Raw genomic sequence first — 27,290 nt, forward strand, 5'->3', positions numbered from 1 at the left:
TCGAGTTTGGAACATTTGCTCTGAGAAATGACAATTCGCTAATTACAGTTAATTTCAAACAAACTAAAAATCAGCAAAACCAGTTACTGCAACACTAATAAGGATCCAGCCTCACGTGGTTTGATTATTCTGTAACTAACTGCCAGGTTCCAACTTCACTGAAAAGGGGAGAAGCCCCCGCACGCGGCTCAGCGGCTGTCCCGGAGCCGAGGCGCTCGCAAGCTCAGCCGCTCGCCTCCGCTCCCGAAGTCGCGGCCTCGCAGGAGCTTCGCAGCCACCTCAGCACCAGCGTGACGCTCGGCACCGCAGGCATCAGCCCACTGAAGGGCACCTAGCAGTAAACTGCTGAAGTTTTGGAAGCACTCAAAAACAAACGCTGCCTGAAGAATTTCATAAGATCAATTCAGAGTTAGAAGAAATAAGTCTCAGCGGGAAAGATTGTGAAAGCGCTTTAAAAAAGAAAAAAGAGGTGGTTAAATGAACTGTTGGCTCAGTCGCTAAGTCCAGCCAGAGAGATCATATGCATTATTGATTTACCTTAGAACAACTTGGGAACTCATTTCCAATGGTTTCTAATGGAACCTGGATTTTCTCAGTCCTAATCTGCCTCATGAGGTTGAGCCTCCTGCAAGGAAATACAACACCACATCATTAAAATGGCAGCTGTCAGCTATACAACAGCCCCATTCATTTAATGGAGATAGTGCAACAGTGATAGGTATTTTTACAGGGTACTCCAAAAGGCTCTTTTGCAATTAAGTGGAGTGGTGAGAGTATCACAACGAAGACGGCCTTGTGAGCGCCTATCGATAGTGGTGTAGATCTCCTGCAAATCTGGGGATTTAGAAAAAACGAAGGAAAGTTATGAAAAGTGTTTCTGTAGTATCAGCTAGCATACGCTATACAGTCCTTTCAGAAGTAATGCTGATTAGTGGTTTGAGTAGAGAAGTTGCAGTTTTGAACCCTATATCCATTGCCTACTCAGCCACAAATGCATAAAACATTTGGGCAAGTCAGTTTTTCAACAACCGCAGCTGTAAAACACGCATAGTAATGCTTTGGTTTCTATTCTTAGCGAAGCACGGAATTGAGACGGCATAGCATATGTACAGCCAGCAAACAATGCTTTGGTATTACAATCAAAACCATTTCAAAATAGCATACTTCCACCCGAACAAATTAAGATCCGTATGAGGGTGCACAAGCAGCAGCCCCCACCTGCAGCCCGCGGAAAGGTAACGCGCTCACGGCGGGTCTGGGCGACGCACAGCTCCCAGCGGGATGTCAACCGGTGCGGCACCCTGTGAATCCTTAACCTCTGCTTCAGCAGCAGAAGCTGAGCTCCCCCTCCAGCACAGGAAAATGGGGCTTCCTCCAGGAGATGCCCACAGGCCAGCACTGCAGTGACATCGACCTCTCGCGCTGTTGGTCTGCCTGGTTTTATTAACAGGATAAAAAAGTATTTTCCCTGCACGTACCTAAAACAAAAAGGAAAGGATTTTCTCAACCTTTCCGGAAAAAAGATTCTTTTAACACAAAAGCAAATATGGAATATTTTAGCCCCAAAGGAGGCTTCCAGAAAGGTGTGAGCATAGAAAACAGAAACTCATAGCAGGAAGGAAACTGTAACATTAACTACAGGCTTCGAATACACAGGCAGATCTGCATCAGTAAATGCAAACAGTGAGTAAAATATTCATGTCAAAGAGCAAAAAAACAGTAGCTAATCCACAGCTGACGTTTTCTAAAATGCATCTGCAAATGCATCGTGCCTTAAGACAAGTGAAAACCAAGGAGTCATTACTGCAACCATTATTTTTATCATTTGCAGTATCTTGCTAGAAATTAAGTAATGCAATTAGCTGTGAGACGCTCCCTGGAAGCAGTTGGCCACTCAAAAAAAAAAAAAAAAAAAAAAAAATCACCAAGTGCTATGCTCTGCCCCTTTTTAAGTTCAACTTCTTACTCCTCTGCTTCAGAAGCTTCTGGCTCTTTCCTTCCCTCCGCTCTTCCTGCCCTCCTCCCGCAGCCTGGTCCGCAGCTCCTGCCCATGCTTTCGCCTCGCCGCCCTTCCTCCTCCGGCGGGCAGGAGCAGCGCCCGCCGCAGGCAGCCCGGCCACCCGTCAGCCCGACCTCGGCAGCCAGCGCTTCAGGGCCGCTAGCGGGGCCGAAGCGCTACCTGGCCAGAGCGCGTGGTGGTCGCCCGCCACCCCGCATCCCTCTCCACCATCACCACCACCACCCCCCGGAGCACACGGCGGAGGAAAGGTAGGGCCAGCAATGCTGTGCTCTGAGCACATCTGGCAAATTTAGTTTCAGGCTCTTTTTTCTGCTAATGAACTGCTAGCAGCAGAGCCAGCAGGAAGTTTTAAAGACCATTCATGTACACCGCAATGAAAGCCTGAGGCACCAATAGCAGGCTAAGGTGACCCTTGACTATGTTAAGCATCAGTCATTTGTGGAAGTGTCACTTACTGCATAAGGGGAGCGGATGACCTGAATGTCTCTTGCAAGAATAATTGCCTACTGAAGAAAGGGACTAAAGTTTCTCAAGAAGAGATGCTGCTATTTCCTGGGAGGAGGACAGCGCTGCATTTGAAGAAGGGCCACACCAAAGAAATCACGCTGCTGCAAGGAGGTAGCAGCAGTGTCCATTGGGGAAGAAGATACACAGTTAAAACAAATCCCGACTCGCTGTCTTGACCAAACTAAGCTCCTTGAAGGATGTGCCCCAATGAAGGAGAGGCTCCAAGGCGACGGTATGCAGTTTGCTGGAAGGAAAGGGGAAAGCTTCAAGCCTGACATAAGCCAGCGCTGATTCCTCCGCAGCACCGACGGCTGCGCTACAGATAAGACTGCGTCAACTTTTCCATTCGAACATACTCCCCTCTACGGTTTACAGTCAGAGCGAAAATGTTTTGACCAGGTGGAAACTTGACTTAGAGACTTCCAAAGCAGGGACCTCTCTGAATATGTGAAATACTGAAATGTCACCCACCAAGACCTGGCTTCCTACCACTGCGAAAGGAAAGAGCTCATCTTCCTCACCATTAAATCCTTCGCGTTCCTCAGTACTAGATAACCTCATACCCCTCGATCCCCCTGCTTGTTTACAGTCTCACAAGTTCCCTGTAACATCAAGCAACCCAAGGTATGGAAATAGAAACGTGTTAAATTTTAACCTAGGTGTTAAGAAGAGGGCCTGTGCTCCAAGAGCTGCGATCCCGCCCGGTGGCAGGCCGCCTCTGCCGTGACCGGCATCTGGCTCGGGAGCCCCGGGCTGCCCGGGCAGGGAGGGGGCCCTGGCGGCTCCCCGGCTCGGCAGGCGTCTCCGTGGGTGGACATGCTGCACGTACGTATGAAAAAGGGACAACGTTGTCGGTATATGAGCATGAAAGTCGCCCCTCCGCCACGCACGGCGCTCAGAGCTCAGGCTGCACGCGCACGGTCGCTTTTTCAGGCAGGAAGAGGCTTCCCGGACCATAGGGGCTTTCTCGCCCTTGGAGGCCAGCGGCAGCGGCGCAGGCGAGGGAGGTGAGGAAAGCGAGGGGGCAGCCGTCGCCGCGGCTGCCCCGCGGCCCCCGGGGCCGAGCTTTCAGCCCCCGACCGCGCGGGCCACCAGCTCCTCGGAAAATACTTGTCTGGTTTCGGATGCCGGCAGAGCGAGAGCCGGGAAAGGCAGCGCTCCGCCTCGGCCAGCTGCCAGCTCCCACCGCCGGGCCGCCTTCCCTTTGCGCCCCGCGAAAGGCAGCGGGTTTCCGGGGAGCAGGTCGGCACACCGTGCCGCACAGAGCCGAGCCGGGCCCCGCGGCACCCCCGCCGCCCGCGCCACTGCGTGGCCACCCGCCGTGCCGAGGAAGTTGGGCAGCTCTGTTTACGTGCTTGGGGGATGGGGAAGTATTTCGGTACCAGCAAGCACGCTACAGCCCTTCCCCCCCGCATGCTTCACTGCAGTTATCCCTGAAGACAGAAAAATTTGTGCTTGTTTTTCTGCTGCTGCGAAGCTCTGAAATGTCTCCCGCCAAGGAGAGCCTGCACGCAGCCAGGCTCCCGCAGCAGCGGCTGCAGACGAGCTTCTCCCCAACGCTCGGTCACGATTTCAAACCTTCCGTTTCCTAACGGGGGCTCGAGCAAAAGCAATGCTCCCGTTCTGCTTACCAGCCTCCGCTGAGCTCCGAGCGCGAGCGGTTTATCACATTTACACAACAGGCACAGTCCAGGGAGTTGCTCAGAGCGGCCATGACTTATCGCAAATTGCTGGTCGCAAACTTTTGCTCCCTGCTCGCCCAGGGAGCTGCACGGACCGGCTCCGCGAGCGGCAGCGCGCCGGCCTCCCGGCCCCAAGCCGCACGCGCTCCTGCGGAGCCGCGCTCAGCCGAGCGCTGGAAACGAGGCGGCGTTTCTCCATTTCCACGTTTAACCGGGGGAGGAAGAATCAGACAGGAGAACAGCCTGGGTTTTTTCCTCCTTCCTTCCCAGCCGGGTGCGGGGCTGCTCCCAGCAGCTCCCCGCCAGGCAAGCACTCGCGCCTGCTCTCGCTGCGAGCGGCGGCCAAGGGAGAGCTCAAAAACTTTCCCCCACTACCTCTGCCGAACGAGACTACTACTGCCCGGCACCCCCCAACTTTGTTCTTTCTAGAGGGAACTGACAGATTGCAGAAGAAAACTATATCCTGACTGCTGCCAAATTCCACAGATTTAGTTATTAGTAGGCAATTAGGAAGCATTATTAACACTTCCTGCTACGTTCAGCTCCATTTGCACCGCATCGCTCTCGCAGTCTGGACGCTTCCAACAGAAGAGCCCTCCAGTCCCAACGCACACGGCGCGCCTACAATCGCGGGCTCAAACCCTGCGCCGTCTACTCGCTGTCCCCTGGGCCCCTGCTCAGCAGATACGCTCGATGAAGCTATCTCACAAAATAAAATTGTAAATAAAAATACAGAGCTTAGAAATGGCAGGAAGAGTAAATAAAAACGCTCCTGCACAAAGGAAAAACAATTTTGCTCTTGTTTTTTAATTCACAATCAACATCTAAGCTATTCAGGAAGCTGGTGCACTGCCCTCCAACCAGCGTCAATTAGGGAATTCAAAAGCAGTCAGACAAAAGCATGCCTGGGAGTTACTGCACCGCGCGGATATTTTTAGCAAGAGCTGGGAGGCTGTTTGTGGGACACTGTTTTGCTTCTCTTACATTTCAGCCTTGCTATTTACATTTACAGGACAGTAGATTTACTAGGTCACAGGGAAAAAGAGACAAACAGCAACACAAACAATTCACATCGTTGTGCTTTCTGATGCTTCTGCAAGGTATCTCAGCAAAATCTGTTCAAGACCAGAGCGAAACAGAACAGAATTTGCCTCCATCTGCTTCAAAAATTGTCTTTCAGCACAAGTCTCAAGTCGCCCCTTTCAGATACCGATTTAAAGCAGCAAACATAACCTCTCGAAAGGCCCACGCATCGGGCACCCCGGCAGCACGCCTGGCTTCGCCCCGCCAGCTCTGCGGCCGGGCGGCCGCCACGAGCCCCGTCCCCGCCGGCTCGGCCGGCACAGCCGACGGCCGCAGAAGCCGTCCAGCCTGGAACAGAGTCCGGGCACAGAAGGGCCCGAGCAGAGCGCCCGCGTCTCTCGGAAGCGGCTGCCCGAAGAGGGCAGGGCGCAGCGCGGCGGCCCGCGCCCCTCGCGGGGCCCGGCGGGCGCGCGCCGGCGGGCGGCCCCGCGGGCGCTGCCGGCCGCGCTCCTCCGGCGCGGCCCCCTCTTCCGCTCCCTCCCACCACTGCGGCAGCGCAGATGGCAGCAGCGTGACCTCGCTGTTCCTGCCTCCTTGTTTTGATCCTGCAGTCTTGATTGTTCAGGCTAATCCCACACTCGGAGCCTTGGCTGCCCGCCAGAGCTGTTATTAATGGCACAAAAGCTTCTCATTCCAGCTACTTCTACATCCGCTAATGCTGCTGCTGCCTTCTCTCTCTCCCCCTCTCGCCGCACTGCAAACTCGAGCTGGAATATATTTCACAAGGGGGAAAAACCGGCTCTGATCACCCGCGCGCACCCAAGGCGCCACGAGCGCCCCGCGGGAAGGGCTCGCGCGCTACGGCCGCGCGCACCGGCAGCAAAGGCCGCCCGACCCGCGGAGCGGCAAGCGCCGGCCGCTGGGCCCGGGACAGCGTCCGCGGAAAGGACGAGCGGGCCGCCAGCCCGGCGCGGCCCCGGCGCGGGGCGCAGCGCCGCGGAACCGCCCGCTCTCCCGCCTCGCTCCGGGCGGCCAACGTTAAAGCTCCCACTAAGCCCGCAGAGGGAAGGCAGGCTTAAACTGCTCGCGGTTCCGCCCGTCCCAGGCCCGGCTTTCACGCCTCCGCGAGGAGCCGGGGGGTGCTCCGCGCGGGACGGGGCCCCGGCGCGCGGGACACGGGGCCCTCCCGTGCCCTCGGCACGCCAGCCTGCCCGGCCGCGCTGCCGCGTGCCGGCCCCCGCTCGGAGGCCCGCGCGCCGGCGCCTCCGCCACCACCGCTAACGCTGCGGGCACAGGACCTGCTTCCGCGTCCGCGCTTGGCTCCATCTACTCGCGCTCAGGGCTGGCCTGGGGGAGGAGGGGAGGGCGATATTCAGCAGGGCTCTTTACAAAATAGTCTCATTTCAGCATTTAAAGACGCTGAAGGGGTTACAAAGACCAAGACCTGGTGAAGTCATGACGGAGAGGGCACCACAAGCATGTCTGGGATATCAGCAGCAAGGGATACTTCCAGAACGTTGTTCTGCACTGAAGGAGGTTACAACAGCCCAGTACAAACCCCGCATAACCCCGACAGAGGAAGAGGTACAGGTGGCAGGACCCACAAAAAACAGTAGTATCATGCTAAATGCAATCGGTATCTCCAGCTTTTCTTCCTCGTTTTTACTCAAATGCAGTACGTGACTCCTACCTTGCCTGCAAGCCACTGGCACCTGTCCACTACTCTCCATAAAATCCCCCTGGTGCAGCTAGTCCGACAGGCTTATGTAAGCACTTTCACTTCTCCGAAACGACACCTCCCACCCGCTCGACACAAACATCTTCAAATGCTGCAGCAACATGCACGATAGTCAGAGACCTTGTTTATCAGCACGCAGGCCTAATTTAAACTCCTGAAGTCATCTCCAGCCTTTCACTATAGCAACCCCAGAGATTCTTCCCACTGTAATATGTGCAGAGCAGCTTTGCATCAAAGCTTTGCATCGACGGAGGTTAAATCTGACATAAGTAAAATCTTCAGATATCTACCAGCAACGACCGGTGTCAGCAGTGGAATTTCATAAAAATTCTACCGCCGAGGCAGAGTTACAGTGCAGCTTTTCATTTGCTGTGGATTAGCCCCGAGGAATTAAAAATTCTCTCGAAACGCTCAACTCCCACTCTTCTGGGTATTTGAGGAAACATATTCTAATTCCCCTCTGCTCTCATGTGCACTGTTTTTTTGTAGCATGTACAAAATGCAGCTTGCTCTGTAACAAGTCAGTTGGAGACGGTCTGGAAGGGGAAGCGGGGTGCGCACGCACGTTGGCTTTTGTATACAGTGAACTAGGTCACCGGGAACAGAAAGTTTACGTACAGTTTTAAATGATTTCTCTGCTGTGCTAGAGAAAATTTTGGTGCTTGTTTAGAGCTAGTGTGCTTAACTTAAGAGGGTGCAAGAGACTAAAAATAATCTTTGTCTAAAACTACTTAATAGTCACAAGATCGAGCAGAACAACAAGAAGAATATACTCTGAAGGAAATGGTGCTTCTAGAGCTCAAACAGCATTTAAGTTCCCCATCAATAATTTGCAACTGAAGTTGCACAAAACCAGAAAGAGGCAAGGAAACCAGCACTGATAAGCTTACAAGATCATGGCGGGATAAAGGAGAGGATAAAGCAACGGTATCGTGGAATTGCAGATTTTTGGAATAGCTACACCTATAATAGATTAGTTGGAGTGCCCTCTTGAAGCAACTGGTTTTTTAAGAAGTAATTAGACAGTAGAGCAAACAAGAGATTCATGAACATAAGGGAACCAGCCTGCGAAGCAAGAACAACAAAAATAGGAAAATAATTCAAATCAATGAATAAAGTTTACTGATTTTAAGGCCAAAAGGATTTGCTGCAATCATCTTAGCAAATAGCCTGACAGGCAAAGGAACTTCCCTGAATTAATTCTTCTTTCATATTCCACAGATACAGATGAATACAGCAGATATTTTAAAACCAAGACATTACTTAAAAGAAATCCTATTTCCCTAATGTTTAAGGGACGCAAGGTCTACTATAGCCTCAAGCTAAGCTGTTCGCATACTAGCAATCTTCCGGATAAATCTGGTGCTTTCTCTATCAGCTGAATTTCTCTAGCTTCAACTTTCAGTGACCGGAGGCTTTTTTTTTTTTTTTTGGTAATGTCCACAGAACAAAGCTAGCTGGGTAAGTGTCATACAAGGTCAGCCTGAAGCTTGATGGCAGCAGATGTCTCGAATGAGAGACTCTGCAGCAGGGGCACTCGCAACGCCGCTTCCCCGTGCGCCTCCCCAGGTCCTGCCAGTCTGGACCAGAAGGGCCTCCAACATGCACCTCGCTAGGCCAGAGAGCTTCATCTCCCCCAACTTCACTGTTGGGTGCTTCAAACCCCAACTCATGGAATCTGTCTTCTGAGACCTCTTCAGCCAACCAGCGTTTTGGTTTTTTTTTTTCCTTTAAGTGAATGCTGCGTTAATCTCTTTAGCCCTGCTATTGCAAAGCTGGTCTGCACCTGGCCCAGCTACCACCCAGACCTTCAGAGCTCCTAACACAGGGACACCTAGATGCATTGTAACCACAGCGGGACTGGGGAATAAAAAAAATAGAACTGTTTTTAGGATAAATGAGGTCTTATGATGCCACGCCAATAACAGAAGTGGCCTCGGCGAGCCACTGCATCCCATCTATCACACCCTGATGTCACCAACATCATTTTCAAGTAAACAGTAACTCATTGGCCTTACTCAGACCTCAGCCCTGGCTGCTGGTCCTCCTTGGCTCGAGCACACCCACACAAGAATTTCCCTGCAACACACCTACAGCTTCTTACCAACATACCCCAGAGCCTCGGCCACCCCAGCCTACACGCCAGCCCTGCCTGCACGGGAACACGTCCCACGTGACAACGGCTGGTGGCCATTTCACCTGAGCCCTTCAGTAAGACAGTTGTATTTATATAAAAGTCTGGGGCTCAAGTGACAAAAATACTAAGGTCATGAGTGTGCTTTGACATCATTCAGAAACCACTGCCTGAATGCCTTGCTCATTGCAACACCAATATTCAGGACATTCTTATGGCTAAAACCCAAACAATCCAAAGTAGAAAACAGAACTGGTAAAGTTTTTAGTTCTGCTCAGTCTTATGTTCAGCTATGACCGAATATGAACCTTATCAGAACAACAGCAACGCTCAGTTCTGTCACCCCAAACAAGTTCACGTGGGAAAACATTGCACTTGAAACGCAAAGAACGTCACATGATGGCAACACACCTACACAACATGCTCAGGCCTGCACCTGGGGAAAGAATTTAATCACCAGTTTCTGCTTCCCCACAGGAGCCAAAAAGCCACATATGACAGGCCACTGCTTCTCCCCATGCTCTACACTGGCACATCAGGGGCCAGACCTGGAGAGAAACAGGGGCACTGGCCCTGGAAGACCAGCAGTCTCAGCGCGGTAGCAGGACCGTGGGACTGGCACTGCAGACGGAGGATGGGGGAGGTAGCAAGCCCCCTTCATGCTGCCCACATCAGAGGAGACAGCAAGAGCACCAAAATTTGCACAGCTGCACACGTATGAGGGAGGTCCACCAACAGGGAAGCCTCAACAAGGACCTTCTTCCAGCAACGATTTTGCGTTAGGTGAAAGGAGGACCTTGCGTGGCAACACACCCCCCACTAGCAGACCGAGTCTGCTCTCCCAGCAGGCCCGCGGGAAGCCCTGTACCTGGCAGGGGCTGGGAGCAGGACACCGACACGCAGAGATAACCAAGGGCAAGGCCTGCATGCGGGTGCAAACAGCACAGGCAGGGGGAAGGGGGCAAGCACCACGCATGCCGGCAGACAGCGTCACACGGCGGAACAGGGAGGTGACAGGCTACAGACCCTACTTGCAAGTAGTCAAGCGAACAGCTCTTTGGCTAGACACGTCCTTCCTGGGAGACACCAGCTCTTGGTGAAACCATCAGTTTAGACCAGGTAGAACTGATCTCTTTCCTCATTTTCTTCTGGGTCACACCTACAGAGGTTTTGAGCCTGGCTCTGTGCAGGTCTGGCTCAGCTGCCTGTGCCAGCACTGCACAGCCAGTACGCTCAAGGCAAGCAAGCGAGGGAATATTACCCTCAACTTAATCAGCTTCGTTGACCATTCTAGATCTACTTCAAAGAAAATAATCCTTATCCAAAACACTATCGTTAATTCTGTAAACACATTTGGCAGTTTAGGGTTGACAAAACAGATTGGACAAGAACAAATGAGATTCCTGCTTCCCAATAGATACGATCAAAGGGCATAAACAGAGTAGGGAGAAAATCTGCATGCTACTCCTCACAACAAGGCAGCAGCACAGACCAGATGGGTATTTAAACAGGATTAAGAGGAAGAGGCACTACCACATCCAACCCTTTCCTCCAGAGCTGGAAACTTATCCTCCATATATCCGCAGAAGTCTCCACAACAGGGAAACAGGCTTTTTGCTTTCACCGTCTTTGTTCTTCCAAGCCGCTTCCTCCCTTGTGTTTACCTTATAAACCTGCCATCTCTGCCTGGCTCACAATTCTTCCTTCTTTGGAAAGTCTTGGAGATGCACATTATACAAGACATACAAAAATAAATTGTTTTTAATCCTCCAGACTCTAGTGCTTCCAAACAAGGATCTTAAAGAGCTTTACAAACAATGGATTAAGCCTTAAGACTCCCTGTGAGGTCAGAAAGTGCCTCTTACACAGAAGCAGAGGAAGGTGAGGGAGGCAGACGGGTGTAACAACACAACTTTTTAATCGCTGCGTAAGTGACCTGTTTCTAGCTAGTCTCATCAGTCCATCTTACCAAGCCATCGCCAATCTAGGGATACGTTTGCTGTTTCACTCTAGATTCTGAAGCAGCCTCGGAAATACCGTACATATTTCAAATGCCAAACGTATTCTTTCCCACCTTTAAACATGAGAAGTGCCATTAAAAATGCTTGGTCAAAGAAACTATATCCTAGGGACTGCAGCAAATACGGTGAGTCCCGAAGCTGTGGACGCAATGCTTCTCTTGAAGTACTATTAAGATTTCAAGACAACTGCTCACCCTTTCATTAGCAGGCACAGGGTAAGCTTTCCCAGTGTATTTTTCAAATAGCTCACTGGATGCAACCGTACAGATAAAGTCACCTTCTGGTTTGCTGCTCAGTGTTAAGACGACTTTAGGTCACATGCTCTGCAGCCTCAGATTGCAACCTATACTCACATGACGTCATGTGTTCTTAGTGCACCCCAGCCCGCTAAGCACTCACATTCCTTCCCAAATATATTTTGCATACATCTTGTAAACAAGTTTTACATCCTTTTGATCAGCTCTCTTTGCAGCCTGCCTGTCCACAAAGGCAGGGGGAGGGGAGCAAGACTTCCTGTTCCACCGCTGCAATCGCTCTCAGCAATGTGCTGCACTCAGCTCTCGTCCGCTCCCCGAGCCATGGTGAAATTTGCTACTTTGGTTGCTTTTTCTTCATATATACATAGCAAACAGGATGCACTCTAATCCAGACCAGTTGTTGATCTAAATGTATTTATTTCTCATTTTACACTACCAGAGCAATTTGTTGAAGCATCTCCTTTTCTCATGCCAAGATGGCCAGCTAAGAACTCTGTTCTAGAGCCAAACTTACTCATGCTACTAGGCTTCTCAGCGTCTCCGCCGTTTATCTGAAAGCAGATACTTCTACAAAAGACTTGTTTACTGCATACAGGAGTTCACTTTTTCTGTAAAGCACACCTTCATGTTTTCTTGCTACTGTTTATCTGTTGAAGATAAATCTGGTTTCCACCTTGTTTTTTAAACTTCCGTCTGCAGTGGGACAAGAACTCGCATACAGGCAGTTAGCCAAACGCTCATCAGCTCAAACCAAAGTCTACCTCACCGTAAGCTGATGTGCCCAAAAGCTCGGTTCTCTTTTCCCAGCCTTCCAGGGGCACAACCGCACCAGGCTGCCAACGAGTGCCGATACAGGCGTACCCCTCCTTACTCCTGCAATGTGACACCAGCTAAGCCTAGCATCTTCCTCCATTTCAGAGGAGCTGGCGGCTGCTGGAAGCCTACGGACTACGCAGACGGGCCAAGGCCATCGCCCGGGCTCTCCTGTGACTTCAGGCAGCCCCGGGAAGCCGCCCACCGCGGGGCTGCGCAGCCGGTTACTAACACCCTGTTTTGCATATTCTATTTCAAACGCCACATGCTTCTACATGCTCTGTGTCAACACAGGTGAAAAAAATCATCAAACCAAAATGAAGGCTTCCGAATATGAATTATTATTATACAGCAGGCTACCAGGTGTGCTGCAAAGACCCCGCAGGGATATTCTAGCATTCATTTCAACCCTCTCCTTTTCAGAGGGATCTTACTTCCTTTTCAAATTATTTTTCTTTAGCTGAGGCCAATGTGCTTCTCAGTTCTCCCTCACAGGCCAGGGCTGCTTTCCTACACGATCTGCATCCGGCGCAGGTAGCGCTCAGAGCGAAACGCTGCACGTTCTGGAACGAGACAAGTCGTGAGGACCTGGCAGACCTGAAGGATACTAAATGGAGAGGAAAAATAAACACGGTATCGAGCTTCTGGGTTAAACCACTTGCAAATTTGAGAGAAAGCAATTTTTTCAACAAATAGAACATATTACATGACCTGTGGGTGTGCTACCTTTACAGATGCTCTGTGTGAACCAAAATTTGCTGAAATTATTACGGAAACATTCCACATTCTCCCAAAATAAGCATCTCTGTGTATCTTTGCCTGGTTAAATTACGAAAGAACTGCACAGTGGAGCACAGTTTCCACTTCCTAGCACACTCCTACCAGGGTTGTACTTACAAGCAAATGCACCGACCTTTTCTCAAAGAAATCAGTGTTTGCCGTTCCTTATAAAATTGCAGAATTCTGGCTCATTTCCATTTCACCCACTTTTGAATAAGATACCCCCCCGCCCCCATACACAACTGCTCCTTTCTGAAGGATGGCAGGCTATCCAAAAAATAATGGGAACATTTGAGCTCCTCATTTCCTTTCTGGAAGGCACTACTCCAGCAGGAATACAAAGGAGGATGGCGGATTTCAGACCAACCTGTTGCAGGGAGCGCCTCATCTTCGCTCAGTATACCAAATTTCTCTTGATCTTAGGCAATGTCATTTTGCAAGCGCTCCCTTCACCCCAGCTATTCTATACATTTTTCAGGGCTGGATTTTAATTTATCATCTTCCTGTGAACTATACCTCAAACCCTTTATGAAATGCATTGCAGTTACTGGGAGGTTTTTGCCTTGTAATCTCGGTCTGGTTCTCTGTCACTGCTGATGCGGTACACAAAGAATGAGATTTTTCAATTTGTTTTGTCTATGAGCCAAAAATTCCTTTTAAAAGATTGAATATGGTGCCTGTGCTAGTCTCTCACCATTCCAGCTCAACTCTCGCTTACAACAGTTACTGCCTACAACATTAAGTTGGCCTCCTTTTGCAGTAAAATAAGGCCAAATCAGCTTGAAAGCATGTTTGGAATCTGGAGATTAATTCCATGTAAACTAATGCATTCAAATGTCTTTGTATAGCTTCAGAAAGAGCCGTCTGCTCCCGAGGAGAAGTAGGGCAGCACATACCCCTGTAATAAGACGGGGAGGGAGCCAGAGCCGCCTCCATTTTGAAACTCTTTGCTTAAGCTCGCAACCATGAAGACAGACGTGCCCTGCCTAACCCAGATGACCGCGGCAATTACGGCGCCCACCCTTACGACACGCATTTTAGTCCTCTCCCCAGCTGGCCAGCGCTGTTGGCTTGCAAGCCGAGGGGGGCCGGGGGCGCTGAGAAAGCCTAAAGAAAAGCAAAGCACTCCCATAACCTTCACCAGGGCGCAGGTCAGGGGGCCGGGCGGGCTCCCGAAGAAAGCGGCTCCCTCCGACGGGGGGAGGCTTTTGTTTCTCTGAAAATGCCGGGAGAGACAAAGCAGCGCGAGGACGGCGGCGCGACGCACCCGCAGCTCGGTGCCTCCGGGCGGGGGGACGGGTTCCCGGCACCCCCCGGCCGCGGCACCCTGCCCCGGGCCCTCGCGGGCGCCGCTGCCCGGCGCCAAGGCTGCCCAGCTCTTCCCGCCTCTCCCCCTCTCCTTCCCTTCGGGAGAGGGATTCTTCAGCCCCGGAGGACGTTCGGCTCTGCGGGGGGCTGCCGCACGCAGGCCCCTCCATGGCGGACCCCGCCGGCAGCTCCCGCACACGCGGGCGGTCACCAACCTGGGCGCCCGCCTCTGCCGCCGCGGGGAGCGCGCCCCAGCTCCCGAAATAACCAAACGCGGCACCGCGACGGGCTGCGCTGCGGCCGGGGAGCACCGCTGCCGCGGGGAGCGCCCGGAGCCCCGCGTCCGCGTCGGGAGACTCCCGCCGAGCCACGCAAGTCGGCGGCACCGAAGCGCCGGCGATCTCCGAAACCCAGGGACGGGCTGCGCTTCCAAAGGGTTTCTGCAACCGCAGTCGAAACCGACTGCCGATCTCTCGCAGTTGCAGGACAGCGACAATGAACCACCATCTAAAGACAACCAAATGCCCATATTTCTGTATTTTTTTCCTGCTGACATGGTAGAAAGCAGCAGAAACAACGAGAGCCAAGCAGCACGCGGTTTGCACGCTGACCTCCGTACAGCAGGGCGGCACGGCGAGCAGCGCGGCAGCCGCGCGGCTCCCGCACGGCGCTGGCGGGAAGGACGGGACAGCGCGGGAGGTCCGGTAACCGCCACGTCCTCCCGGGCGACGGCGCGGCCCGTCTCCGAACGGGCCGAGCCGCGCCGCGCGGCCCCGTGGGCGGCAGGCTGGCAGAAACGCGCCGCTTCGCGGGGCCGTAGACACCCGGACTGCGACGGTGCTCCGTGCTCAGCCCCGCCACACCGGTGCGCACAGGTGAAACTGGAACAAAAAGGCAGTTCAGAGAAGAGCTTGTTTTGTTGTGTTTTAAATGAGGAGAGGCAATAATTAAATGGCCTGGAAACTATTCTACATTAAAGATCACTACAACACTAAAAATCTCGCGCTGACAGCTATGGGTGAAGCCCTTTAAAAGTTACCATGGTAGTCGATGCAGCTATTCGCCCACTCGTTCTTCAGTAACGCTGGATTCTTTTTTTTATGCTATTCAACCACAAACAAGCAAATGTTGCTGAAAGAAAAAGTACTTTCTCGCACCATGAAAAATCCTCCATCCTTTATCTCTGCCACAAACACACAGCTCAGGAGGAGGCAGCAGGTAACCCAGAGCCAAGGCAAACACGCAGCGCTGAACTGCGCTCACTCGCTCTCCAGGGAGAGCCGGAAATTTAAGAAGCAGATTCAAGATTTCAGCATCCATTTCACTCTCCCTCCCCCTTCTAAACGCTAGCTCCCTGGGCCCCAAATGGATATTCAGATGCTATGTCAGCTGAACGCTCCCCTCGCTTCCCTTCCTCTCTCAAACACCAACTCAGCAAGCCTCGCAACGCGCTACATGGCAGACAAGAAAGCCGAGTATTTTTGGAACACATCTTTTCTCCTTTTAATTAAACACGCAGGTAAAGAGCAGCCGCGCACAGAAGCGCTCGCTCTTTAAAGCCAACGCCAGCAAGCCCGACGGAGGCAAGTTGGAGCAAGACGAGACCCAAACAAAGGAAAGCAAACACCGGCTGCAAGGGAGGAGCAGGATACAACTGCAGTGACCTGCCCAGCTATTATTTTCGCAATCAACCCAAGGTCTCGAAACTCCTGCAGTCAAAGCTAAGGCTCTGCTCACCCCACGAGCCGCCTCGCAGTAACTTCCCCAGCAGACACAGCTCTTAGCCAACGTGCAGACAGTAAATTAAAACCTTTCACAAGCGCGGTTCAGCGGCAGCCACTGCAGCGAGCTGGCGGGGGCTGCGCAGCCTCCTCTCCCCTCGCCGAGATAAACATCCCTTCCTTCCTCGGGGCCCCTGCCCATGCAGCGCGGTGGCAGGACCCCGGCGGCAGGACCCCGGCGGCGGGGCCTGGGCCGCCGCGCGGCTCTGCGCGGGCCGAGGCGGCCGGCAGCGCTCGCGCCTTCCCCCTCCCGCCGAGGCGGGGGGGCCCGCGGGGCGCCCTCGCCGGCTCCGCCGCCGGCGCCTGCGAGGGCAGCCCCAGCGGCACGCACCGCTGCCTCTGCAAAGATAACATCCCTCGTTCTTAATCCAGTCTAAATTACGTGTTACAATAAACACTCGCACTAAAAACCCGGTCTGCAGACAGGCTGCCAGGCTTTGGAAACTGGTTTAATCAGCTGGAGAAGTTGCTGCCCTGCTCCGGGAGCACACTCAGGGCTGGAAAGAGGCAGCCGGAGGGCAGGGCCGCCGCGGCTCCCCTTCCGCACAGCCCCTCCGCGCCAGCTCGGGCCTGCGAGCCGTCGTCGCGGGACCAACGGGGGGAAGTCAGCACCGCGGGAGCCCCCGAACCGCTCCCGCCACGGGCGGGCTGCTGCACGCTGCAAGGGGCACGCGCTGCGCTTGGCGCGTTTACCCACGGCGCCCCAGCAAACAGCAACGCTGCAACTTCCAGGAGAAATTAAGGACGCGCTCCTGCAGAGTTTCGCCGGTGGAACGCCGGCTTTGTCAAACCAAACGGAAAGCTAAAAGCGGCCGCGTCTATCCCCATTGTTCCTCTGCCTTCTCTAAGAGCTGTTTTCCCTCCTCTGCCGTTCCCAGGCCTCCCGTGCTCAGCTGTGCCTCTTTGTGCCGCCCTCTCGCTGCCTTCTCCTTCTGTTTGTCCTTTTGATCTCCACTCCTCCGCCCGGCGCGCTCCCGCCCCGCTCCCGACTCCCACCCCTAGCAGGGTACGAGGGTGAACAATGCGTTTCAGCTGAACGGGCTCTGAAGCTGAACTGTGTTATTTACTGACACATTCCCCAACCTCCAGCCGGAGCAAAACGGCGTCTTCCTCCACCAAAGCATTTGCTGTTTATTTTTAGTTGGATGCAATTAAAAAAAAGTGACGGTACATTAAACGCACGAAAACATGATCAGGAACACAGGAGTACGATCACTTAAAACCCCCCAAAACAGACTACCATCCCTCCCACCAGCCCGCAGTTTCTAGGAGGAATTATTTTGGAATTCCTCTGTAAAGCCGCTGGCCACTGTACCCAGAGGTTAACGCGGGAACAAATTCCTCAAGGGTGCTCGCTACACCTGAACATGTTACTCCGTATTTCCCATACAAGCGTGTTTTCCTTTAACACTGAACAGGAAAGCACACCAAACACCTACTTCCCCATCGGAGTTCCTTCACCTCCAAAGCATGGTTCTAGCTAAGGCACACACTCGAGAACTTAAGCACTGCAACTCTTCCAGCTGGGTAGCTCGAAGCGAGCGATAGCGTACGAGAGGCCAGCTCGTCCCCGTCCCCGCTCCCGCACGGCCCCGGCCTCCTCGGCGCCGCCGCGGCTCGCGTGCCTGCCTCGGAGCCAGAGCACCACGGAGCGCTTTTCCAGTAGCGGCTCCCCCCCAAGACGACCCCCAGTTTGGGCAATCACAACATCGACGAATTAAGAGGCAAGAAGGGAGATAAAATACGGAGTACCGCGAGCTGCGGAGATAAGATTTTACTTCTTTGGCGTGCTGAGCGCAGCGTTTCAGTACCACCCAGCATCACAGCACTGGGCAGACGACAAACCTCCAGCGGGGCCGAGCCCGGCTCCGCGGCGCCCAGCGCTCCCGGCCGCGAGCCCCTTCCTCCCCCGCGCCGCGCCGCTGCCGCAGCCCCGGCCGGGAGACACCGAAGCCCCGGGAAAGGCGGCCGGCAGCCCTCGGGCGGGGGAAAGGCCGGTCAGGTTTGCCTCGGGACAAGACCGCAACCTCCACGCTGAATTACGCGCGGAAATAAAACGCAGCGCCGAGGCCCCGCGCGCCGCAGGAGCTCAGCCGCGGCCGTCGAGCCGGGCGCTGCTGCTATCGAGGGCGCGGGGAGAGCGCTCCTGGGAGAACCGATCTCTGGGGGCTTAACAGCAAATTAAAACAATTTAAGCCTCAGCTCATGCAAAGTGTACAATTACTTTTTTCATCACAGACAGGTACATTTCCAAGCTCACTGTCCAAACAAAGCAAGCATAAAATAGCTGGGGCTAAATTATGCCACTCTGGCTACAAGCCGTAATCTCTGTTATTCAAAAGTCAAGACTTGCAGGCTATAGAGTAGGTTTGGGAGCTGTTAATCAATGACTGAAGTGAAACGTAATGCTTTCCAGGATGCCCAGAGCTTCCTGGGAGGGAAAAGAGATGAACTCTCTGGGTATCGCAGCTCTCAGCCATGCGAGTTTATTTCATTTCCATCATTAGACCTTAAATAACTCAAGACAACACTCAGCTGATAACTGACTATAATTTTAGGGTCTGTAAAGAGTTCTTATTTTTATGAAACAAAGACTTCCTTCAAAAAACCCAGACTCCTTACCAGCACGCAGGGCGGACAGACCCAGGGCACCACGCAAGGCCCACGAGCAGCGGGGGCACTGGCGGGCCCGGCACCAGCTCCAAGGCCCCGTTCAATAAAAGCGCCGAGAGAAACTGAAGAAAAAAATTATGTTATTTAAGTACTTCCAGAAATCTGACAGTCTAATGTGAAATAGCTTGCTTTGTAGATCAGGTATTTTCCAAATCTACTTTGTTAAGAAAAAAACGGAGTCTTCAAACCCTTAAAAGAATTCCACCAACACGCATATATGCTACCACCAACAGCTAGTTTTGATTGCAGATACTTTAGGCAGCTGGTTTTAATACTACTACTTTTATCCCCAAAAGTTCAAAACTGAAGACCTAGGAATAAACTGACATTAGACAAATGACCAGTCTGAACTCTGGTCACGTGGCTGCAGTGTTTGGTCTAAATGCTTAAGGAAAAAGTGAAGAGTAGATTTTTTTTTATTATTATTTCCCAAGCACCACTTATTTTAACATTGTATCAACACGCATAAAAGCACAGAAACACTCCCTTAACAAACGCTACCTCTACCAGCAAGTCGCTGAACTCACCATCTCCCCAGCGCCCACCAACAAAACGGCAGCTCAGCCCGTGTTACCCTCCTCGGGCAGGATCGCAAGGCGCTTGGCTGCTGCCACTCCTGCAGCGAGAGGCACTTGAGGAAGAAACCCAAAATCTGCACGTGCTCCTCATACTGCAGACTACTTACTACTGTTTACTGCTTCCTCGATCCATGTGCATCTTGAAGACTCCCAAGTCGCACATTTACCAGACAGCCTCGTTTATCCTCTGAGTAAACGCTTGAAACCGTTTTTTATTATAAGGATATAATCCTGCATCCGAACAGGCAGGCTTCAGAAACAGTAAGTCACATTTCTGAATTAAGGCACAAACGCATGCACTGCGCATATATGTTAAAAACATGAAATTTCCAGTGGAGCAGTAATTACACAGAGTATGTTGCTTAATTGTATTGAATTCCTCCAAAATGAAAATTACACGCCTCGTATTGAGTAATTTTATAATAAAACTGTTGAGAATTAAAATATTTTTCCAGTTACTACAACAAAAATGCTTCAATCTATCTTCTCTTTTAAACAGAAGTGAAGAATATTTCCAGCTAACAGCAAGAGAGGTTTGTTGCCAGATTCCCAAGGTTAATTGATAGTACCATTTTAAAGCTTGCTTTGATCCAAAATAAACTGAGCTAAACCTGAGCACGTGAGACTGCTACGTTCTCACCATTCTCATGCAAGTGCAAACCTCTTTGGTCTTAATTTTGAAACAAGAAGATCTGCATCACCCTCTTCTTTTTTTAGCCAGTTTCAAGGTAGAAACAAAAGCCTGGTAAATTTTGAGCTTTAGAAAATTTTAAGAACTCCGGTGCTTTTATGGGCAGCAGTATCAGCCCTCTCTGAAGCGAACTCCACATCCTCAGAGGAAGAGCCGAAAAGCCCCTCGCCGCGGCACGCTACGCGTCAATACCGCTTCCACTTAGGGCTGCGTAAAATTCATCCGCCTACTACGCCAGGTGCTCGTTTTCAAAGCTGAAGATCCGCACGAGCTCAAGCTCCGCGGAGCCGCTAGAAAGAGCTCAGACCACGCCACGAGGTCGCCCCGGGGCGCGGCGCTGCGGGCCCCGCTCGCCGCCGGCGCCGCGCCGGCCTCGGTGGCTGCACACCGGCGCTCCGCTCAGGCGAAGGCCCAGCGCCTGCGGCCGGGGACAGGCAGGAACGCCTGCCGGGCGGCGGGAAGCGGCCCGCGCTCGAAGGGGGCGCAGGAGGAGAACTCCTCCGCGGGCTGCCCGCCGCGCACGGACCCAGCCAGCGCCCCCGAGCCAGCACCAACCACCGTTCCAGACATCGGCGCAAGAAACGGGCACAGCATCTTCTGCCTCAGTCGCTCCTCTTGGCACGAGTGGGGCACCAGCTCAGCCCCGGGCTGCCCAGCACGGGGCACCAGCCTGCGCCTGGGGCAGAGGAGCAGCGGCGGGAGCCGCCGCCTGGGAAGGGGCCTCGGCTGGCGCTGCGGCAGCCTCCCCGTGCCCACGGCCGCCATGCTTAACTGTCCTGCAACCTCCGCTGGAGCCCCACTAATTTACCTTTCCAGAAAATGACGTAAAATATTCAGTGTCCACTATCAGTCACGTAGGCGAGTAGGTATGAGCATGTCACTACATTTTCAAAGCAATTTTGCAAGGTTGCTTTACGCTCTTTCTTTTCTGGGCCTACACAGAAAGCATTCATGCCTTCGTCAAAAACCTGCCTGTTTTCAGTGGCTTTGCTCTGAAAAAAGCGAAATTAAAAGAAGAAATCACGATACCGGAAACGGTTGTCTTCATACAAACCGTTCTTTAACGCCTACTCAGTTGAAACTACGCTACAGGGAGCGAGATGAAGTTTGCACACTTACTGGGGCGTTCGCCTTCCTCCCTAAACACGCGAAACGCTCTGGCTGCAGGGTAAGGCATCCTAGCAGAAACGCCGTCTGCTCAGCTCAAAGGCTCCTTCCCGCTTTATTGCGGGGGGGCTACGGAGCAGCAGCAGCAGCGATTCTCTCACTAAATCCTCGTCTGCAGAAAGCCACCCGCGCAGCGGCATTCCGCAAGGACGGAGCGAGCGCCGGCAGGCCGGGGCCGGGGCGTGGAGGGGAGCGCAGCGGCCCGGCGCTGGAGCCGGCGCGCGCCCTGCGCCCGCCGGCGGAGCCCGTGTGCAGCGAGGGCGGGCCGCGCGGGAGCTCGGCAGCGGGGCCGGGCGCGCAGCCCGGCGCTGACGCCATGAGCCGCTCTATTTTTACTAGCCAATGGGTTCGGCGGTGGCCGAGCAGCAGCCCGCTCCCCCGCCCCGGGAGCGCTCGGCCCCCAGCGCTAACCGGGTTAGACGGCTCCCGCGGCCACGGGGCCCCTCCTGCCCCCGGGGCGAGTTCGGGCACGGCTCCGACACGCACAGACTCCGAGCGATCCCCCCGTTCCGTTCTACGGACGCTGCTGGCCTTCCCCCACCAAAAAGAAAAGCGCTCAGCACCGAGAAGCCTGAGCAGGTTTCCCAGAGCTTATTTTGCCATTTCTCTCCGCCAGAACGGCATTTACCTGCTCCACGGACCCCCCCAAGGTCAGCTCCTGCTTTCCCAGACCAGCCACAGCACACACTGAATTCCCTCACAGAGAAGGCCAATTTTTAAAGACAGTAAAAGCTTAAGTCAAATAAAAACAGTCGAATTATTCGATGCGTGTCACCCATTTTCAGTGGCCTTTCAGACGTTTCACAGAGCCGCCTGCAGCTGCACGCCAGGCATACCTGCTGAAGTTACCAGGCTGGGCTGGCCCTCCGAGCTCTTGCTCCATTTTCTCAGGCTTCCTTCCTGGCTTCGTTCCAGTATTCCCATCTCTTACAGAAGATCCTGTTTTCCTTCATTGCCTGGGTTGTCTCCTCCTCTTCCTTCTCATTACCACCCACTCGTTTTTTCATCTTTCCCAATATTGTGTTTGCTACATCCTCTCCTGCTGGAGCGTTCGCTCCCCGTGCCACCCGGCACCATCTCCCTTCAGAGCAGAAAGGCTGCGACGAGCAAACCACCCACGCGCGCTGACTTCACGCTCCTCTGCGCAGCGGCCTCGCAGGGCGCACCGCACGCTCAGAGCGGGGCGCGCAATGCGTTTGCACAAGCTGACGTCCAGGATAACACCCAGGTCACAAGTCTCTCTCTAGCCCGCACGCCAAGAGCTGCTCAGCAAGCACAGGACAGCTATCGAGCCCTTCTCTCCTGACCTGCAGAGGGGCTATCCCTCCCGAGCCAGTCTCACCTTGGGCCTCGCTGGCATCCTAGCTCTACCCAAACCGTCTGAGCTGCTCCACCAGCTCCAGGAGATCAAGCTTATCTTGCTGACTGCCCGCAGCACAGCTCTGTGTTACTCTGCCGCTCCGGGCGCCCACCTCTGCTCTGCCTTCCTCGCATGCCTCACCCACACAGTCACATTCTCCCTTGAGCAGTTCCATGTTTCTCCCATTAGTTTGAGAAATTCCCTGATAAAAAAACTAAACTGCCAGTCCCTACCAACTCAAGAGGTGTCCTCACTTCTGCCCGGACACCCAGGAAACTCAGTGTGCTGAGAACAGCAAAACAAGCAACAAGTTACACCTTTGCTTTTTCCTCCTTCCTTTCCTCTAACCTAGATCAAGCAAGTCGCATACAATTAGGAGCTTCTGCAAGTCTCCTCCACACTGATCCGACCGCAAAGCAGATCCACATCCCCCCACCCCTCACCTGCAGCCTGATACCATCTCGTCTAAAAATTTACATTCGCCTGCTGGGCGCTGCATTAAGCGCAGTAATTCCAACACTGAAAGCTATCAAGTATATTACTTATGAAGTAGCAGTTTAATCGATCTGAAACTCTGCTGCCTAGAAGAGACTGGCTGCCTTCTGCAAGCAGAGTGACAGAAGCTGCCGCTTCCGCGGCCCCGCTGGTTCCTGGCTACAGCCCCATGCTAGGAACAGCAGGTCCCACGAAGCTAAACTCTTCGGGGCCTGAGCACAGAACAGGCTTGAGCTATTTTGCTGCTGCTGCTGCTGCTATCACCGTGCTAGGCAGACAAGCACTTGGCAAAACGCACTACACTGCAAGCCAGCACGGTCACCCAAACAGGCAGCTCCACCTCCCTCGGTCACCCATCCTGTGCAACAACCAACCCAAACCAAGCAGCTAGAAAAGAGCCATGCTCACCCCTCTTTTGGTGGGGGGGAGTAGCGGACATTTTTCTTTTCAAGCATTCGAACTACAGTCTCTGACACAACAAGCCTGTGCCTGGCCTGGCCTACAGTCTCCCCTAGTGCTGCCACACGAACAGAGACGCTCGGGGCAAGTTACAGAACCGATTCTGTCCTGTGCAGAGGGATGGTGCCAAACACGAGTGCACAGGAAACACCCCAGTGCCTCCGAGGGCCGCACGTGCAGGGCCACCCATCCCATCCCTGCTTCCACACAACACTGCCACAACGGCAGAGGAGCTCTCCGTCGGCAGCAGAGCTGTCTAGGAGCTCTTCAGAAGAATGCTAAGCGTTTGACAAGTGTCTGGGTCGTTCTTCTCACATCCACATCTTCGTAGCGTTACTCGCAGCAGCATCCCCGCGCTCTGAGCTGACTTCACGAACGGAGCGCTGCTGGCCGTGGGGGCGGCGCGTCGGCAGTCGCAGGCATGCAACGTCCCTCAAAGCTCTGCTCGTGAGCTAACCACAGGCAGCCAGAAGAGATTCCAAAGTGACCTGAGCAACATATGTTTGGCTCAGCCCTTGTACAAACAATCCTGAGCTGTCTGCAGTCAGCGATCAGAGCTAAATTTCACCCGGTTACAAGTGAAAAGCGATGCATCATGCACGTAATCCCATGAAGCAGCTACACCCACTTTCAAATATTGTTGATTCATCTTAATACTCAGGTGGAATCTGCTGACTGATGTTTTGACTAAAAAAAGTCTTAAGCACACATTAAAAACTTTCAAAAGACATCCAGACAGAAAAGCTGCACTGAGAATGTAAAACTTTATTTTAAGAACCAAAGTTGTAAAGTACTTGGCTGGCCTGGACAGCAGGCATCAGGTAAGCACATACTGGATTAGAACCACTAAGAGGTATCTCTGAGAACTGACCTTAAAAATCAATAAAACCAAATATATTCTTTTTAGCAGTTCCTCACTGTGTTTCAGCAGCCTCCTGCCTACTACCCGCCCTAGGGGCTCAGTGGCACCTCTTACCTTCCTGCTGCTCGCCAGCACGCCAGCTTCCCCCCCAAGGCAGAGGCCAGACGTATGGGAGATGCCAGGGAAGGCTGGGACCAGAGCTGTGAGCTACTGCCTGATCTGCAAGACCTGCGAGTGCTGCAGCTTTCCTGAACTTGCCAAGGGAACAAACAGGCAGCACTGCTCGCCACCAAGCGCAGCCGGGCAGCTGCGCCGGCCCCCGGCAGCCACCCCCCCCTGCAAGGAGCTCTGCGCAGCAGCCTTCCCAAGGCCTGCAGAGGAGAAAGCTACTACAGCGGGTGGGAGGTTCTGAAAAAAATCTGTATTTGTCAATACGTCACACACAAAGAGAGGAAAGGCTCATGTTCAGTAACCAGGAGGAACAGAGTTTACGCTGGCATGAAAGGAAGTCTGAGAAACCTGCTGGCCTGGCAGAGAGGATGCGGCCGGGAAGAGAAGCCTGAGCAAGAGGCAGGAAGGAGAAGCAAGCACGGAACAGAGCGCTGCCCGGATGCAGCGGGGCAGGGAGCCAGGCCAGGCTCGGGCCGGGCTCGCACGGAGCCTGTAAGGCCTGACGGAGGAACTCAGAGACGGCTGTGGCAGCAGACCATGAAGATGAAGCACAGTTCTGAGAGAAAGAGGATGGTGCAGGGAAGACGGACAAGGGCTTTCACCCCAGGAACGGACTAATCTATAGAGCTCCCAAAGCACAGGCCTGCAGCATGCGCACATCCCGCAGCCACCTGCCCAGGCGGCCAAGGAAGGTGAGGAATCGGGGCTGGGGGCTGAAAGGTCAGCCAAGGGTTCCAGTTAAAGAAGGGTAAAGCCAGGATTCGGAAATTAGCAAGTGTGAACCAATGACAAACTACTGCCAATCGCTAGAAGACATACATGCTCATAAATGAGTTTCATGTTTTTGTTTAAGAAACCGGCTACGCAAACTGGTTAAAAATCATCTAAAGCAGAGAGTTCCAGTACTGTGTAGGACTGGAAAGGATTCCAAGAAGTCCACATGCTCCCTCATCACAAGCAGATGCATTTGTATGTGCCCAAGCCAGTCCATACCACCAGTGTTTACAGATTCCTCCTCGGGCCTGACGCTTTGCTTAATACTGATTTGACTTAAAGAGGATGGTCTGTTTCAAAGAGACACTGCTTACAAACCAAAAACACCGTGAGGGCTTGACGTGGCACCATATGCTGATTCTCAACTGCTAGAATGAACTTCTATATACTGGCAAATAAAAAACTTTGCTGACATTCAACAGCATCTACAGTTCTTCTAATAAACTAGACAGAGCTAGAACGAGAGGCCTCCTGTACCCTGAGACTGTCTCCGAGCTCCCTTTTTAGAGCTTCCAGCATCCAGCCCAGAGTTTATGGTATCTTAAGCTGAACTTCTTACTCCAGAGGTCCCTTGCTGTTACTATTCTTGTTGTTGCTATTATTGTTGAAGTTTGGGAATGACCCTGCCGTTCATTGCTGTTGTATCCTGTAAGTTACAGGACCCAGCAGAGTGCTCGATCAGCGTACAGGCGGCATTTGACACCCACCTCCCACCCGAGCCCCAGGACCTCGTTCACGCAACTGTAGCTTTAGTGCTACAAGCTACTAGCAACGACATCTCTGCTACACGCGCTACCAGACCAACTGTCAGTTGCTCTAGCAGTCATTTAAGCTAGACCCTTTCCAAGCACTGCCTGTACACTGCTTGGGTCCATTACTGGTGCTAGCACTGGGGGCAAGGACAACATTAAGGTTTTTTTTATCGCTTTCAAGGAAGATGTGGTCCAAGTCAGGCAGATCTGGAACAGCACAGGCCAGCGTTCAGTGGCCACCAGCGCTCAAGGCTTTTGCTCAACTCTATTCTGAAGGAGAATATACCAATTAATGAAACACCAGCTGGAATTCAGGAGAAGTTTCCACATCTGCCCTGGATATGATCTTGCCACTGGCTCCTCTGTCACCTACACAGCTTCTTCCTCCAGCACAACCCAGCTGAGGGGGTGTGCCCAACACAGCTGTTAGCTCAATACTGCAACTGCTTTCTTAGATAACTTACCTAGGTGAATACGTAGGAGGCCAGAAAGTCAGTTTTTAACCCAGATGGGGAACCCAGTCCAGTTTACCACTGAGCCACAAAAACCTGCGTGCCAGCACAGCCAGCAGAGCAGCTGAGATGAGCTTATTCCTTTCAGTGGTGTCTGCTTTAAACGTTTGCTGCACTGTGGTCTCCGTAAATGCATCCAGATGAAGCAGATTTGGAATTACACAACAGCCAGCACCTTCAGACCATACAGAGGAGCAGAATAAGCTGAGGCAAGCGGCATTAAGGGGAACAGGAGCTTCCCCAGATCCTCCCACAGTCAAGGCTGTAAGTGAGGTGGCAGTTCCCTTCTATTCTTTAAACTAACAAATTAAGGTTCTTTCAACTTGGTGCAAGACTCGCTACTTAGATTGGATAATGGCTTTCTCATAACTTGGGAAACACAAGAAGGCAAAAGGGAGACTAACCACCTAGGCTATGTCCTTTTCAGTGGGTCCCTCTGGAGTTTGAGGCCACCAGGGAACTCTGCTGGAGGGGGAGGCACTCTCAACGCGGCGCGCCGGGCCGCGCCAGCCGGGCCCCTCGCAGCACAATGGGCTTCTGTGCCGAGCGACCGCCTGACCCGACGCGGGGGATTTCATCCGAGGCTTCCTGCAAAGCCACGCAGCAGAGCCCGCTGAAGCCAGCAAACATCCCCTCAAAGACAGTCCTGCCCACAGCAAGACTTCGCTTGGTATTTAGTTTTCAATAGCCGATTCGCAGGTAGGAGCACAACGCTGGAAGCAGGTCTGCAGC

At 53.0% G+C, this 27,290-nt stretch overlaps 1 protein-coding gene across 7 annotated transcripts in view; it reads right to left on the bottom strand.

Annotated features, from left to right (window-relative positions):
- The window catches only part of ANKRD11 (ankyrin repeat domain containing 11), a 163,045-nt gene that overhangs the window by 74,512 nt on the left and 61,243 nt on the right, over positions 1-27,290 (bottom strand). The window contains exon 3 of one of the 7 annotated variants that reach the window (XM_062586533.1): positions 538-625. The exons of 3 other annotated variants lie outside the window; for them this stretch is intronic. The gene's annotated coding sequence lies outside the window, so the exon portion shown is untranslated. Of the gene's footprint in view, positions 1-537; positions 626-6,922; positions 6,946-21,125; positions 21,145-22,009; positions 22,029-27,290 lie in introns of those variants that run through there. 3 more of the 7 variants (XM_062586538.1, XM_062586537.1, XM_062586536.1) reach the window with 3 other exon arrangements.

This window comes from Rhea pennata, chromosome 13 (assembly GCF_028389875.1).
Source record: "Rhea pennata isolate bPtePen1 chromosome 13, bPtePen1.pri, whole genome shotgun sequence".
Lineage (NCBI taxonomy): Eukaryota > Metazoa > Chordata > Aves > Rheiformes > Rheidae > Rhea > Rhea pennata.